Here is a 14,369-nt window from a genome sequence, read left to right on the forward strand (position 1 = left end):
GTAGATATTCTCCAGGCACTCAGTGGTTTGGTCGGAAGGCGGAAGGAGGCTTGAAATGGTTTTGTGTCGTCTGCTGTGACCGGTCGCCAGGCAACAACGTCAGTTGCCCACATACCTGCTTTTCCATTGCCCACGTCTCCGAATATGTAAACGTAGAGGTTGCTGTCTTCTTGGAGTACCTTCAGGAAATGTTTGTCTCCGAGTGTTGTCAGGAGGGCATGGAAAGAATGGAAAACTTTCTTCTTGGTGAAACCATGGAGTACGGAGGATGTCAGACCACTCCTACAAAAGATGTGATTGTCACATGTCTTGCTGTCAGCGTAGAAGAACCAGCGCACTACAACTATACTGACATAAGTTGAATGTTATCACGTTCAATGTACCGTCGGAACTGCGTTCGGGCGGCAGTAGACCCTACTACAGTTACCAATACTAATATTGCTGACTCGTGAAGATCCGAGTCAGAATTGGTCTTAAGCAACCCATGCTTGTCACGAGTAAGAGGCGACTAACGGGATCGGTTGGTCAGGATCGCTGACTTGGTTGACACATAGCATCTTATCCAAGTTCCGTAGATCCGTGCTCATGCTGTTGATCATTGTATTGTCTGGCCCAGACACGATTATTTACAGATATATATTTTTAAATATATTCAGAGACTAAGCGTTAGTCTAGATCCCACAGTATCTTGGTATGGAGCCTCGTGGTGAGATGAAATAGCCCGCACATGGTTAGAGTGAGTGAGTTAGTGAATAAGTGAGTGAGTGTAGTTTTACGCCACACTCAGCAATATTCCAGCTACATGCCGGCGGTCTGTAAATAATCGAGTCTGGACCAGACAATCCAGTGATCAACAGCATGAACATCGATCTGCGCAATTGGGAACCGATGACATGTATCAACCAGGTCAGCGAGCCTGACCACCAATCCCTTTAGTCGCCTCTTACGACAAACATGGGTTACTGAAGGCCAATATTCTAACCCGGAGCTTCACGGGTGAACTGGATAACGAGTCGTCCTATAATTCGATATTGTCCGTCAGTATCGTACCATGTCTTAATAAACCCGGTGTTCTTCTTAAACCTGTCTCCATAGTATTGGGTCCATAAGAAGTCGTACCTCATGGTGCCATATTTACCCAGAGCCCCGTTCCTCAAAGCGATCGTAGCGCTAAAATGATCGTAACTCCCATACTTTAACATTGACTTACGACTGTCGTAGCACTGCGATCGCTTTGGGGAACGGGGCCAGGCCTTGTATACACAAAGAACTTAATATTTTTGCAATGACAGGTTTTCAACACGTATATATAACGTGTCGTGGTGACCACGATGGAACCATATGGGTTTTTCTGACCCGTACGGTATGATCCTTTGACTCATAAAAACCGACAAAATGATTGGAATCATACTGATTTTATGATGATAATTGTTCATTTTAAAAATAAGACTGGTTTTCATACAAAACCATGTCTGTACAAGTATGGCCCTGGAATGTTTCTTCAAAATTTCATTTGGACGCTGTAATTGTACCTTTCAATACTTTTGTATCATCAAAAAGTCTTGCTCAGTGTGGATTACTTGGAATTTTTTCCATGGGGTAGCGGGAGCCGGCAAAACACGTCAGTCCTCGACCATGCGCAACCGGAAGCTCCCCGTCACACTTGCTTACCGTGTTTTACTGCACAAATGTATACTCTCCCAAAAAAGAAACGCATATAGTAATTTCAAGTGTATTTTTATGTTTATTTTGAAACATCTTGTAGGCCGTATGAGACATCCGTCTTTGGCACCACCTGGAGGAAAGTCAGTTTGAGTATACACATGGAGACGTGTGGTGGCGCTGAAGTCAATACCTCGTGTGACCACTGTGGGCATCCAGAACTGCACGGCATCGTCTCGGCATCGAACGAATAAGTCTCAGAAATTGTGTTGCCCAATCGCAGCCCACTCTGCCTGTAGTGCCTGTGCGAGTTGCTGAAGTGTCTGGGGCTGAGGGTTAAGGCGTCGCACCCGTCTGTCCAGGGCATCCCACAGATGTTCGATCGGGTTTAAGTCCGGTGATCTTGAGGGCCAGGGGAGCACATTGATGTTGTGGTTCTGGAGGAAGTCTCTAGTGTGACGTGCTGTGTGGGGCCTGGCATTGTCCTGTTGAAACAACTCCCTCTGGCGATCAATGATTGGAAGGAGGTGTGGGCGTAGGATTTTGTCACAGTACCGTTGAGCTGTCAGTTTGCCCTGGATCATCACTACATACCCCCCACATCATAACACTGTCCCGGCCGAATCTGTCCACCTGGGGAACGCAAGCGTCGGCGAAACGTTCACGTCGACGTCTATACACCCGCATTCTTCCATCGCGTCGTTCCAATAGAAATCGTGATTCATCACTGAACCAGATTCTACGCCAATTCGGTAGGTTCCAGGCCTGAACGTTGGTGCACCATTGAACTCGATGTCGACGATGTTGTTGTCGAAGCACAGGGCCAAAATAAGGTCTTCTGGCACGTAAACCAGCCTCTCCCAACCTGTTCCTGACGGTCTGTGCAGAAAGCCTCCTCAATCCGGGTATTTGTCGAGCGGTACTGGTCGCCGTAGCTGTTCGATGACGCAGGTGATGTACCCGGATGTAGCGATCCTGCGCCGCAGTGGTCGCTCGAGGTCGCCCACTACGAGGGGCATCTGCTACCGCATTCTGCCGGCGATATCTCTCCCAGAGCCGTGAAATGGTGCTTTGGTGAACATTCATGCGTCGGGCAACTGCACGTTGAGACTGGCCAGCTTCAAGCAAACCAATGGCGATATGACGGTTGGCTTCACTTAGACGTGGCATTTTGCGTTCGTCAACAATATTCCAAATACAGTGAATAATCGACAGACAGCGATCAACCTTTTATACCCATCATTAAGACTATCTGATCCCCAACTTTTCACGTGCATTACATGTGAATTGTGTATTCTGTGACTCTACACGCCGAAATTGAAAATCAAGCTGTTAAATACGGGTATTTTACGGATGGTGCGTTTTGTTGTGATGTTTCAAAACATCAACACCATAGGACTCATAAACAGAGCAAAATCTTTTGTGAAATGAATCACGTTTTAATTCATTGCTACATGAAATTGCTATTTCCATGATGCGTTTCTTTTTTGGGAGAGTATACATTGATTTCCAGTTCTTCATCATGTATCATACAGAATGGTCATTTGTCTTCGTTTTTCAATAATGAAAATGATCCAATCTCACGCTATCTATTTTTGTAGCCGAAATACTAGGTATAATGATAAGTGACAAGAAGAAAATTAAGGGTATATTGTTAAATGAAATTGAACATATCATTGGCCAATATGCTGACGATACTGAACTATTCTTAGTCGGTTCGGAAGCCTCTCTTAATGAAGCAATGAAAACACTTATCACTTTCTACAATATGTCTGGTCTGAAGATAAACATTGACAAAACAAAAGCGGTTTGGATTGGTGCAATGGCTGGTTGTAAAATAACTTTATCCCATGATTTCGAGCTGGACTGGCATTGTGACAATTTTGATGTTTTGTGAATAAAGCTTAATGCTCATTTAGAAAACTTGTGGGTGATCAATACAAAGAAGAGACTTGAACATATCAAAAACATTCTTTTGAACTGGAAAAAACGAAACTTAACCCTGATTGGAAAAATAACCGTTATTAAAAGTTTAGCTTTATCAACTATAGTTCATGTTCTTACATCTCTTCCCAATCCTCCGAAAGATGCCATAACAAAATTGAATAATTTATTTTTTAAATTCATATGGAATGATAAGAAAGACAAGATAAAGCGAATTAATTTAATGCGAAAATATGAAGATGGTGGTCTGAGAATGGTTGACATCAAAACTTTTATTGATTCACTAAAAATTGCATGTTTAAAGAGATACGTGTCAAATTCCAATTGCTATAGTTTAGCTGGTTTCCCTTTAAAAGACATTCTTCTATTAGGCTCAAATATTAGTAAACAATACAAAATCGAAAACCCGTTTTGGAAAGATGCACTTGAATAGATATGTGGAATAGATATATTAAGGGCTGTGAATCGAACAAAGATATAAATGAAATTCTTCTGTAACCTGTGTAACCACCCTAATTTGATTATATTGAACTGGTTCCAAAAAGGAATTGTACACATTAAGGATATTTGTAATGACCATGATTTCCTTACATTTCCAGAACTTAATGCAAAATTTTATATTATGGGTACGATATTTGATCGAAATCGTGTTCTTCTCAGTATTTCCCAAAAATGGAAAGAGGTTATACGAACGACAAAACATTCAAATAAATCAAAATTGTCAATATGTTCCCCTTGGAATGATTTGAGCAACCCCAGTAAAGGCTCAAGATTATTTTATGATAATTTCATATCTGAAAATAATTTTCCCAAAGTCTGTCAGAAATGGGCAGCGAATTGAGTGATCATTTAAATTGGAAGACTATATTTTTACAATATAGACAATCTAACAAAGACACAAAATTCCTAGAGTTTCAATATAAATTTATATATAAAGCCANTTTATACAAAAAGGGAGTTGCTTAAAATGAAACTGGTTGATAATGATTTATGTTCATCGTGTGGTTCGGTAAGTGAGAACATCTATCATGTATATATTGAATGTCCAACTATTAGACTGTTTGGGAAGAATTCATCAATCTTGTTAATAGACTATTGAACATAACATATGAACTTTCTACTATAGATATTTTACTTTGCGGCAATAGCAACCACCAACTCAACCATTTCATTGGCCAAACGCCATATATATGTAATGAACATAAAGGGTTTGTTTTAAAAGATGTGTATCAAATTGAAAAATATATTTGTTCGAAAAATATCAACATGGATTCATTTAATAGAAAATGGATGTAATATCACCAGCATTGTCACTGTTATGACTTCATCTCACGATGATGCAGTACTTGCATTTCATTCTGATTCCACGATGTTGCATATAGTCTACTATTCCCAGCACATAATGTAAGTGATTATGTAAGTGTTCCCTTCTATGCATGTTGTCTCTCACTTTAAGTCTCGCAAAATTGACGTTTGTATCCAACTGAAGTGAATAAAAAATAAAAAAATTAAAAGTGTGACGGCCTACACCTGTACAACCCCAATATGTAAAAACTAACGCAATATGTAAAAACTTAATGCAAAACGTAAAATATGACGCAATATGTAAAAGATTAACGCCAAATGTAAAAAATATCTTTAACGCAATATGTAAACACCTAACGCAAAATGCAAAAACAATTTTTAACGCGATTTGTAAAAGATTAACGGAATCTGTAAAATACAGCTTTATTATTGTTTATTGTTTTGGCGACTGAAATTCGTTTTTTTAGAAACTTTACTATATTGGGGGTTTTTAAAAATAACTAAGCTATTGCAATATTTCTGACAAAATTAACCTCATTTCTAACTTAATTGATATCTGATCTTTTGGGTCGTTTAACAGCCGATAATTGTGTAATATACATGTATAGCGATACTTGATATCATAATCTATATTCGACAGTATCCAAGTAAATCATTTTATTCTTCATAGTATTTTTACATAAATGGTCATATGGGTTGTATTCATTATGTCCTATTCAAGGAGGTTTTACCTTTTGGCCTTTTTTATCCCACAACGCGCATGCAGCGCGAGGTTGGGGACATAAAATTATCCTCCGTCCGTCCGCCAGTCTGTCCGTCCAAATAACTGGTTTGCACTATATCTCAAGAAGTGGTTTATCAATTTCTAATGACATTGGGTACGGTAACCAAGGTTCAACTTGGAATTCTGCAGATATCATTTTTTTTTTTGTAAAAAAAAATGTATTTTTCTTTTCATTGTTTTTGTTGAGAGACCAGTAATTGTTTTTAAATTTGTCCTATTTAGAGGTGAATTAATAGCAAAACATTTTCCTTTATGGAATTAATGTATTAGTTACTTTTCCTGGTAGTGTGTGTTTTTAATCTCATCTCAAAATACACAAATGAAATGCAACAAATCCTGACAAAAAAGTGTAAATGCAAGATTGCATGTTTCGTTATTCCATAAAATGTGCTAACATTGTTTAAAGTTTAAACTTAATTTCAAACTAACGTTTACTAAAATTTCACATTCAAATATGTCAACTCTTTGGTATAATGGTTAAGGCTGTGGATTTGTATTCCAAAGGTTGCAGGTACAAAACCCCACTTACACCAACTAAACTTTTGTAACTAATTTAACTAATGTACATAACGTATTTAAATTAGCCTCATTTCTAGCACTTGTTTATCATATGACCTCTCTAAGAAAGCACATGGTTTGGAAATGCATGCACATCAGTCTGTACCTGACCACCATGCTGGAAAGTTGTTTCACCTCACTGTCTGCGAATCACTGCATGTCAAGGAACAAATGTAAGTTACTTTCAACTCATAGCATTTCTAACTTTATTGCATTATTATCATTTGTATTAATAATCAATTATTGGTAAACAATTTTGATAACAGTTCAACGAAATGTTGTTCAAATGTTCAGTCATCAAAATGTCCTTATACAATTTCAATATGCATTGCAGAGTTTATTAATGCCAAAAGTAAATAAGTTTAAAGTGCATTAATGAGCAAAGATTATGGAATTGTGTTTGCTTATATTGTAGTTTTGTTAACCTCATCAGAGCTCATCAGTTTTCATCGATGCTCATCAGCTGTGAAACCCTTCTCAGCCTGATTCGTTGTACAACCGTTCACCAGTCTATGTCAACGTTTGAAGGATATCATGTTCATGTTTCAAGGATACATTGTAACCAGACACAGTTATAATAAACTCTGATGCGAGTATCGGATCTTTTTGTTCTTGCATCTACAAAAAGTTTGAGCCATCCCATAGGAATTACGAGATACTGGGGAATTTGTTTCAGAAACACTTTGAATGAATTTTAGAGAATTTTATGATGATGTATTTACAAATATTATATTACTCCAAAATGTGAAAATTACTGTTTAATTATAAATGCGTCGCTGGACACAAATATCTTTGATTTAGAAATGGTAAATCCATCTTGCAGTTTTAGGTGCAAGATGCATCGCAGTGATTCAGGTATTTCCATTCCAATCATATCTGATTTCCTTCAATCAAGTCACAGGTAATATTGCTGCAAATGAAATCGAGTAATACCAGATACATTTGAGGTTTGATCCCAATGTTGATCGCTCAAATTTACTTAAATAAAGTTGTTGTATTTGATGCAATTTAAGTAATATGGAATATTGATGTAAATGGGTAACATGACTTGTTGTTCAAGGTTTCAGAAAACTGAATCCATCAAACATGCCAATGCCAAGATCAATGATACCTGCATAGAATTGCAAAATCACAAACCACGCCTAAGGAATTATAATCGTAATTCACCAATGCCATTCATGCGATGATTTGACGTATATCAAACATTAACTAGTACAAATGGAACCAGTTATTCTATTGTTTATCTAACTGGAGACATCTCATTGTAATTAACGTCTTCAATATCTGAAAAATTGCTGAAGGTGTGTTTAACCTTATTAGCTCATTCATTCACTCACTCGCGGGACATCAGAACAGCCATATCATTTTCCAGATGACCCATGCATCTTTATCATTAAAACGTCATTTAATAAATGTACACATTTGAATAGCTCCTTTCACATTCTCAGCTGGTTTACTTTAAGTTGTTTCCCACCCGCAAATGAAGCTATGGCGGTTCAAGATGAACGCATCTAGGAACTATTCTAGTATTCCCTTAAGCCGCCCATCGTTGTTTGAAATACATAGTCAAATCATAACTATTTGCGCTCTCTCCTAGATAGTTTGCTAGGTCCGAAGTCCAATGGTCAGAGCTACCATCTCGATGACAAGTACCAATTGCAATTTATTCGAACCCCCGTACACAATGAATTAAAATTAGAAACATTACTACAACATGCATGTTCAAACCACATTAAGAAGGATCAATAAGCGGTTTTCACAGATTATCAACAACGGAATGGACAGTTTGAAGGAAAGGTCAAACCTTCTTGAATAAGATATAATGAATATAACCCAAAATACCATTTAAGAAACAGCAAGTTTGAAGAATAAAATTATTCCTTTAAAACTTTCGAAAATAGACTATAAGATCGATTAAAATATCTCTAAATACAAGTAAATTATATGTTTATCGACTGCTTACATGTATACTGAACGAGGTAAAAGTTTGTAAAAAAATGTAATATGAAGAGTATTTTGTAAGAAATATTACGATATCTTAGTTTTTGTAAATAAAGTCAATTTTTGCCAAATTTGTGAAAAAAATGGATTTCGATTGCCACGTCTAATATTCAAACCTAAAATTGGATTTTACATATTTCGTTAATTTTTTACATATTAAGTTAAAAATTGTTTTTACATTTTGCGTTACGTATTGTACTTTTGGCGTTGGATTTTACATATTGCGTTAATATTTTACATATTGCGGTTTTTTTACGTTTTGCGGTAAGTTTTTACATACTGCGTTAGTTTTTACATATTGTCTTGATTTTACATATTGGGGTTGTACAGGGTTCCCCTGTAGCTTCATGTGCATTGCAGTTCTCCGAGTGAATCCCGTATAGTATTTCTTTCACTGAATATTCTAAGCGCTCGAATTGATTTTAATTTGAAATTTTAAAGTATCCCTGTAAATCCAAGGTGACATCTTATGCCTGTTGGGGTTAATGGTTGAGCAGTGGGGATTATCATATCCGTATCCTTATCAGATTTGAGTAGTTTATGAATCTGATTGTACCGAGCGACAACTGGAAATGGGTTACTAGTTGGCCTGTTTGTAGCTGGCACGCCTTTCACGCCGATTAGCATGGCTAGGAACTTTACCCTTGGTAAAAATCTTCCAGTCTTACCACGTGGCCGGAGAATTACTATTTACTATACCCATCGGTCATTCACCGTTAGCTAATACTTACACAGCCTTAAATATTCTGTCGCTCCCAGCAGAGACATGGTCTCTGCTCCCAGTTATTACGTTCTATCTACATATCTAGATTTATTAACAAGCAGCGATAGCATCCATTCTGTCACGAAATAACCGCAATTCTATATCATAGGCGTACTTGTCTTGTTTAGAGGATGCGATTATACCGTACAATTATAACAATACCATCAGGAGTCCCCATTGTTGACAGGTCATCGTATCCCAATTGCGTAGATCTCTTTCGATGCTCATGCTGTTGATCACTGGATTGTCTAATCCATACTCAATTATTTACAGATCACCGCCATAGCTGGAATAATGCTGTGTGCGGCGTAAAACTAAACTCACTCACTCAAGACCGATCCACCATTCATGAACTTGCCTCTTCAAATGGAAAGTATTGCATTTCTCGTGCCCAGAAGTTGTTATATACCTATGTCATTAGAAAATGACTCTGAAAGGAGAACCTGCTCTTTCAAATTGGCGTCTCATTTTGCAGAAAAACTGTCTTGTATGGCTACTGGCAAGCCAGTACTGTCTTATAAATGTCCCATTATGTGCATACCAAACTATCGTTAAATTAATGTATGTGTAGTACCAGGATATAGTCGTTATGAGAGAGACGCTTTTCCTACTTAGACAGACCTGGCCGTTTTGACTAAACTGTCTCTGTAATTTAAGTTTCACTTATAGGTTTTTATCCCGAAGGGATAGACTGGCCAGCTCAGTATCAGGGACCATTCATTGAAAATTGTTAATTTCAAAATCAAGAACAGCAATTAGTTGGTTGCTCGATTTTCGTTACTTATACTCGTTGAAAATGTAATACAACAGAGATTATACTGTTGAAAGTTATTAGATATAATCTTGAATTTTCAAAATGTCAAGACATCACAAAATGCCAATGACTTATCCCTTGGGAATGTTTACAAATGGCGCTCAAAACAAATCTATGAACTTTGGCCTGTGATGTGACATGATAGATGTCTGAATTCTTTTGTCAGGCCCTGACAAATATAAGACGATCCGTTTCATCAACACTACCCATCCATAAATGAAAAACACTTCTTTTTCGCTGACTCACATGCAAGTATCCCGAAGTCATGGATTCCCGTCACACAGCCGGTGCAAGTGACTGAGCGAGCCATTATAACAAGTTAGGTATGTTGTTTTGACGGTGTAACAGTTTACTACCATCAGAATATTATCAGACAATGCAATAATCTTACTTTAACACATTGGGATAATGTGATGTAGGATTTTTGGGTAAAATAATGAAATATTGAATTGTTTAAGTTGGATATGAATTAGGCCTTGAGTCTTGACTAGGGGACAGAGAAAACAAATATAGTTCCTTCACTCAACGAAAATTAGTAATTAATGGGATGGGTGTAACTTTATTTATGTAACAAGTTCAATAAACCTTTATTAAATGTGTGCATTTTATGATGTTTTATTGACATGCTGGTACCATCTGACAGGGGTGGGGTGGTGTGGTAGCCTAGTGGTTAAAGCATTCACTTGTCACGCCGAAGACCCGGGTTCGAATCCCCACATGGGTACAATGTGTGAAGCCCATTTCAGGTGACCCCACTGTGATATCTCTGAATTACAGCTGAAAGCGACGTAAAACCAAACTCACTCACTCACTCACCAATCACACTCTATTTTTAGATTGTATATTAATTTAAAATAACTCACTCACTCAATCACCATCTGACAATTTATTCTTAAAATGATATACTAGGCCTGATATACTTCTGTTATAAAATAACCAAGGCATACATCGTTCAGTAAGTCATTACAAATTATTCGGGAATAGAAATACAAGGATGCCATAGGGCACCAGACAGATTATTTAGCTGTGCCTTTGTGAAAATAGGTGTGCCCATACCATTTGATGATCCAATTAAACGTAAAACATCACAACAATTATGTCATTTCAATTTACTGTTTAATAAATCAGTACCAGGGGCGTTAAAAAAAGTAGTCAGCCTAACTATATTCTCGATGTCTAATGTTTGAAAAGCTTCCATTTTATTTTGAAGGAATCATTAGCAAAGCCATATCCCAAATTTCACATATCAGGGTAATGTGGTTCACGAGATATTAGTCATCACAACCTTTGGGGTATAATATTTCTTTAAAAATTACAGAAAACGATCTGTCATTTTGTACCTCTTGGATAATGGTATGCCCTCAGATAATATCATATGAAATATGTTCAGTATAGTATTGGATGGCTACCTGTCATAATCAACATTTAAAGATTTGGATTGCTTGACTTATATTTAGACAGGGGCATTTTTTTAAGAACACCCCCATTTTAATCTTTCAAAAACATTGTGTCCAGATATTCAACTGTTAACAATATATTGGGTGCTAACACTTGTGTGACCATTCAGGATTTAGTTTGAACCCTTTGCATTATGTATGAATAAGTGAAAACATTAGAATAAGTTATGTCCTTATAATTACGTCATCTGAAAGGGGGTAGGGTAGTGTCTCCAAATCAAGCTCTTTCAGTAAACATCCCTGTCACTTTACCTAGCGATCGTAGTCTCAAATTGCTTTTTTATGCACTTTAATATATAAGTTTGATTCTAGTGGACTTCTGCCTATCCCAAACACACAAAATGTTTTTTGAATATTTTGTTCCCTGATGTTTGTGATGCTTTTATTGCAGATTTTGCCTTTTGGGGGTACCAAGATAAAAAGTCAAACAAAATGGGGATCGTGAGGCTGGAACATAGCAAAACCAATTTGCTTGGGGTTGACAGATAATATCTATAAAAAGAAAACATAAAACAGCTGCATTTGTAACATTTTCTAGGTGGGGCTTAGAACATTTTGGACGCCCCTAGTAAACCTATAAACTCGATGGCTGGACACATTTTTCTTAAACACTATCATGACTGCAAGAATAGTTCAGCTTCAGTTGTCCTGGACCCATAAACTATCCCACAATCCATGTTATTATCCAAAACAGGATTTCCTGCCAGGGAATATTTCATCTGTGCCATGTCAGTTTTTACTGCGCCATGGCACACAAATGAAGCACTAATTCGATCCCTGTTATGAAAACATCATGACAAATGTGTATGGCTAATGGAATACAAACTTGCACACTTATTAAATACATTATAATATTTACCCATGGTGATGCTAGTACTACTAAGTAGTATATTAACACAGAGTTGAACCCTTTTCACGTATCTTACAACTTTATGGATATCACAGTGGAACCTGCATCTCTGGACACCATATATACCCTACGTAAAGTATAAAGTGTACTGACTGACTGACTGAGTTTAGTTTTACGCCGCTTTTAGCAATATTCCAGCAATATCACGGCGGGGGACACCAGAAATGGGCTTAGCACATTGTGCCCATGTGGGGAATCGAACCTGGGTCTTCGGCGTGACGAGCCAACGCTTTAACCACTAGGCTACCCCACCGCCCCTAAAGTGTACTGAACAAAATGTTTCATTTGGTTTCAAATACTGTACTTCAAATGCAGCTTGTGGATCCTGATAGTGAATTATAAGTGCCACTAGTGCGAAATACAGAGTACTGTATCCCTCTTCCTGGATAAAAGCATGCTACACAAAGACTGTTTTGCAGTTCATCACCCCACATGCAATATGAAATATGACATGATCATTAAGGCTGTTACGATTCACGTGCATATTCGGTGAATCGAACCGTAGCCCTTCATGAATTCAATTCATTATTCGTGGTCACCAGAACCGAATATTTACGAATATTTTAAAGGAGTGTGTTTTACTTGAACCATTATGTTCTTTTTCAAAGTGAGATATGCAATTATGGAATATGTACTAGCCTTGTTGTAGCGCACGCTATGTTAGTTTGCCAAGGTCACACATGGTACTGTTGACTAACTATTACATACCAAATTTGAGTGTCGTGAGATCACTGATTATTGCTGTGACAAATTAACACTATCAACATGGGCGTTCCACTTAGTGCATCAATCACTTAACTACAATATTGTATTCATGAATAATTATTCATATTCGTTACCCAATATTCGTGATACGTATCATACTCGCCAAATAGTGTATTCGTTGCAGCCCTAATGATCATTGATGTCTTTTAGCGGCATTTAGAAGTCGTTATAGATGACCAAGATATTTAAGACTTCACCTGATGAAGGGATCTGTAATGATCCCATAATGTTGTGTGGGAAAGAATAAAGAAGCATAAATCCATAAAATATCTTGGATCATTGTTTAAAGTGTTGATCTACTCATGTCATTACACATACTGGTTGTACATAAATGTTCTTTGTACATCTGGACCGAGGTTTGTAATCTGCTTTATAATTGTATTCAAAATTTCATTCAATATTGTTTGCATTAGTTTTGGCAAAATCATGACTGATCAACCAAATCACTGTTATGTACACCAACTACTAGCAGTTTACCTCCATTTAACCTTTGAAATGAACAGTAGTTGATAATCAATGAAAATGTCAAACCTTCAAGAATTCAATATCTTTATTTGTTAAGGCATGACAATTATATTCCCACATAACGTTTCACAATCGATATAAACTGGGCCATGGGAAATCTTAACAATGACTGATCAAGCTGTGCCGTATATCAAAATATTGACAATAGCGGGTTACCTCACCGAGTTGAGTAGAACCATAACAGCTGTTGCTCATTTCCTATTGATTGTCAGTCTGTCGCATAATTATGTTTCATTGAGTGGAGAGTTACAGAACTGCCAATATTTCACGCTTCATGGAATCATTGGGACCTCATTGTAAACAAATGTGAACTGATCTCTTAGTAAATGAGCTCTAATTATTTGTGATTATGTCCATGGTCCCCTCATAACACATTGGGTAATTACATTAACTTATCACTAACAAATTCATTACATTAGCTTCCTAATTGTGTGAAGATATCCTCATATTGCATGTTGGTTAATTAAATCCCATTGGTTGGACTACTAATGCACAGGCCTAAGCAAATGAATTAGATTTTCAGTTTGAGATGTTGGGATATGGATTAGCCTATGATGATAAATGATGATTTTTATGGAGGAGTATGTACAATGTGAATGACAAAGCACTGACACCCCTTAAAATTTACGTACAAAATAAGCGACCCCCCTGCATGTCATGTACAAATTAAATGAACCCCTCTCCCATAATATTTAAGCATAATTGTTAAATATTCTTATGTACAAAATTGCTGACACCCACTACCCACCCCCATTCCATGTGTACAAAATTAATGACCCCTCTACCTCCCAAGAACACGCACACGCTAGAAAGTGTCCTGAGCTTAATATTACCCTTTGTCAAGAGTCTGAAACAACCTTGGATGTAAGAGGCAGTGTACA

General features: G+C 37.3%; 1 protein-coding gene across 1 annotated transcript in view; it reads left to right on the forward strand.

Annotated features, from left to right (window-relative positions):
- The first annotated feature begins 9,919 nt into the window (after window positions 1-9,919).
- LOC124256476 overlaps window positions 9,920-14,369 on the forward strand; it is a 32,829-nt gene continuing 28,379 nt past the window's right edge. Inside the window, 1 exon segment of the mRNA XM_046690465.1 lies at window positions 9,920-10,154. The gene's annotated coding sequence lies outside the window, so the exon portion shown is untranslated.

Source organism: Haliotis rubra, unplaced genomic scaffold, assembly GCF_003918875.1.
Source record: "Haliotis rubra isolate DU_JTF1 unplaced genomic scaffold, ASM391887v1 Scf63, whole genome shotgun sequence".
In the NCBI taxonomy this organism is placed as follows: domain Eukaryota; kingdom Metazoa; phylum Mollusca; class Gastropoda; order Lepetellida; family Haliotidae; genus Haliotis; species Haliotis rubra.